General features: G+C 39.2%; 1 long non-coding RNA gene across 1 annotated transcript in view; it reads left to right on the top strand.

The window, feature by feature from the left end:
* The first annotated feature begins 1,781 nt into the window (after positions 1-1,781).
* Positions 1,782-3,278, top strand: part of LOC106520607 (uncharacterized) — a 7,202-nt gene continuing 5,705 nt past the window's right edge. The window contains exon 1 of the long non-coding RNA XR_001310569.1: positions 1,782-1,982. This is a non-coding gene — a long non-coding RNA (uncharacterized LOC106520607). The remainder of the gene's footprint in view (positions 1,983-3,278) is intronic.

Here is a 3,278-nt window from a genome sequence, read left to right as displayed (position 1 = left end):
GTTTTGTTTTGTTTTGTTTTGTTTATTGCAGTGCTCAAGATTTTGCATTAAGGCAGATGTTGCCATTTGAATAAGAKCAAGAGCAGGTGTTGAGCAGTTTTTGGAGCTGGGGGTATTATAAGAGAACATTCCTCAGATTGGTTTTATKAAAGTCCAATATTAGTTGCTTTACGGTGTGTTTTGTGTCTGCTGAAGCAAACAGCAGTAAAAAATAATCTCTGTAGGAATAAATGACTCCAAAAATAGGGGAAGCCTCATTTGGATCTACACATACTGTAATGCTAACACTGAGTGATGAGTCCATTGATTTATATTACTGGATTGGGCATGGCGTGTTGCTGGCTACATTGACGTACACAGCTTTTTAATGTTTGCATACAGATTTTGCAATTAACATAATTAACTTTGGTTAAATATGCATAATATTTACCTGTGAAACGTAACCCTTTTAGCTCTTGTAAACATGTTGTAACAATCTGTGTAGTTAATAGCAAAGTATTTGTGCCATTCAGGGCTGGACTGGTCATCTGGCGTAGCGGTGGGCCGACGCTCATTTATGGGCCGGTCCGGGTCTACCATGAACCAAAAAAAATATTATAAACAATTTTTGTCGATCGTGACAGCCTATTGGTTGATTTTCATGATCGACACTGAGCTACGCCAATGAAATCTTTCAGCAGTCCTCGGCCGGCCCAGCAAGACCCTCCCCTTTTTAACCAAAGTCATAAATCCTGCCAGAAGCTGCAGCCGGTCCAATGTTGGAAAGTAGGATGCTCTGGACAAAGCTTGTTGAGAAACTGGGGGGAAAATTGCAGAAGAATCCCCAAGGGGATGCAGCAAAATGTGCAAAAATAAGCAACATATTTCCCTCAACAAGCCACAAAAATATCTGACCAACCGACTGTATATATGTTAAATGAAACGGGGAGGGGAAAAAACACGGCTTGGAGCTGCTCCTCACGGAGCAGAACCTGTCAGCCGGTGTGTGATCCGGCTGGGTTTTCCTGATGATAAAAACCCATAGAGATTGTGTTTAAACTCCTCCCACTTGGCCCACCGCTTCTGCCAGAGTTACCCCTAATTTGCATTACTTGTGTTCCGTCTCCGCTCCGCTGCGGTCAGACTTCCGCAGCAAATACACACCCATTGTAATCAATGAGAGTGTTAACACTGGCTGCGCACGGCTGCACAGGGCGGCTGTGAGCGGAAGGCGATCCGTCAAAATTAGAACAGATCCTATTTTTGCCAGATGACGGAGTTGCGCCGGAGTCAATTTTTAAAGATTAAGTCGCACCAACAGGAAAGATACGAGCACAACATCCGTATTTTCAAAAAAATACACTATTCGGTGGAATAATTTGTCGGAATAATGCCAAAATTGCAAATATATTAATTATTATACAGATATATTTCTACACAAATACTGTCAGAATGTATCGTTCTGTTTGGGAAGCAGATGGAAACATGCAGCATGAAGCTATGTGTACACACACGATACACGTGGATTTTATTTTGAAATCAGAAGTTTCAGAAAATCTGACAGCGAGACAGTTTCAACATAGATACCAAAAGCCTTTATTTCAATGTTTTCAGCTGTGTTTGGAGTTTGTCTTTCACAGAATTAATTATTTTTTTGCTGTGACTTCCACATTTATCACTGAATTTATCGCGTGATCCGCTTCCTGCACGTCTGTTGGACCGGAGCGGAGTGGAGGTAGTGTAAACTGTACTTGAAATGGTGCAGCTGCGACCCGCGCAGTGGAGCAGAGCAGAGACGGAATGCAAGTAAAGTAAATCTGGGGTCAGAGTGAAGCTCAGCTAGCGGACATGTCCCGACTTGTCAGCTGTTGGTTAGCTAAACCTGCACCATTCAAGTTGAATTAAAAATAATACAAAATCCTCCTGGACCTTCTGGACACATTTAAGATGCTGGCTTCAAGCTGCTGTAAACTGAAGCTTCTCTAAATGCACAGCCTCACCTGGTGAGTAAAAAAAAAGGGAAAAAAACATTGTATCATTGTTCTGCATATAAAAATAGTGTGCATAGTTTATTTGTGAAAACTAGTAACAAATTCAGCTCTGTCAGCAGGTAGATCNTTTTAAATAGGAACAATAGAAACATGGTGACAGTAGTAAATAAAGGCCATGTTTCATAATTTACAACTTATTTTGTCCTAGTTTTAGGACTAAAGTTGTCTTTAGTAACCAATGAAAGTGACAAATGGCTGAAAATATTTTTAATAATGCAAGCTTAAATTTACTACATTTCACACATGATACAAATTTAATGTCTCATGAATTTAAAGGATTTTACTAAAAGTAAGCCATTTGTCTTTTTTTTCTTTTCCCCACATCCTAAAAAAATTACATTTTCCCTGGCCATTGTCAGCGAGAACATTTAGTTAATGTCTAACTGCCTTGTTAGTTATCTGCACGGCCATTTTTCTGTCCCCGTATTAGTTGACCTTCGTTTAAAAGCACCATTTTGTGTCTAATAGCCACAAAGTTTAAGTTTATCTAGGTCAGAGAACAGTTGGTGCAGCGTGATTATTACAACAGTGAAAAATTAGGGTGAGGCAATAATTGCTGTTCTAACCATGGTCTGCAATAATACAGTATAGCGCCTGTGCATACGTGATGGTCCTTTATAAGCTGAGGCTTGTTCAATCGCTCCGATTCTGCTGTAACTATTAAACAAAAAAGATTGTTCAGCATGAAAAGATAATTCCAAGCCATAATGTTTACCTGTATCCAGAGCTGTTGTATTTTTCAGTAAGATCTTGTACTGATGATGGAAGAATCAAACTGTATACAGTCATTTGAGCATATTCCAAAACATCTTGASAGTATCCTGATGCATCTCAGTAATCCAGGTAAAAAATCAAAAAGAAAAAAAATTGTGTAGGTCTTCTGAAGTCTCAGACTAAAGAAGTCTCTTGGAGGAGAGACGGAACGTTTCATTAGAGAAGAGCCCGTCCAGAAGACCTACACATTTTTTTTTCTTTTTGATCTTGAGAGTATGAACATTTGGACACTGGGAGGGACCATGTGACCGTTTAGAATCAGAATCAGAATGTCATTCACACACAACATCAAAGATGCAATGCAGAACAAAACTGCAGTTAAGAACACTCCTTTCAGGAGAAATACACACATAACAAATATTGCTTCCTGAAATACTTTTTTTCTAAATTGAGCCAACAAAATACTAGCATTTTGTGTTTGCGTATATATATATATATATATATGTGTGTGTGTGTGTGTGTGTGTGTGTGTGT

This window comes from Austrofundulus limnaeus, unplaced genomic scaffold, assembly GCF_001266775.1.
Source record: "Austrofundulus limnaeus strain Quisiro unplaced genomic scaffold, Austrofundulus_limnaeus-1.0 Scaffold95, whole genome shotgun sequence".
Lineage (NCBI taxonomy): Eukaryota > Metazoa > Chordata > Actinopteri > Cyprinodontiformes > Rivulidae > Austrofundulus > Austrofundulus limnaeus.
The sequence above is the reverse complement of the archived record's forward strand: the minus strand, read 5'-3'. Positions and strand labels throughout refer to the sequence as shown.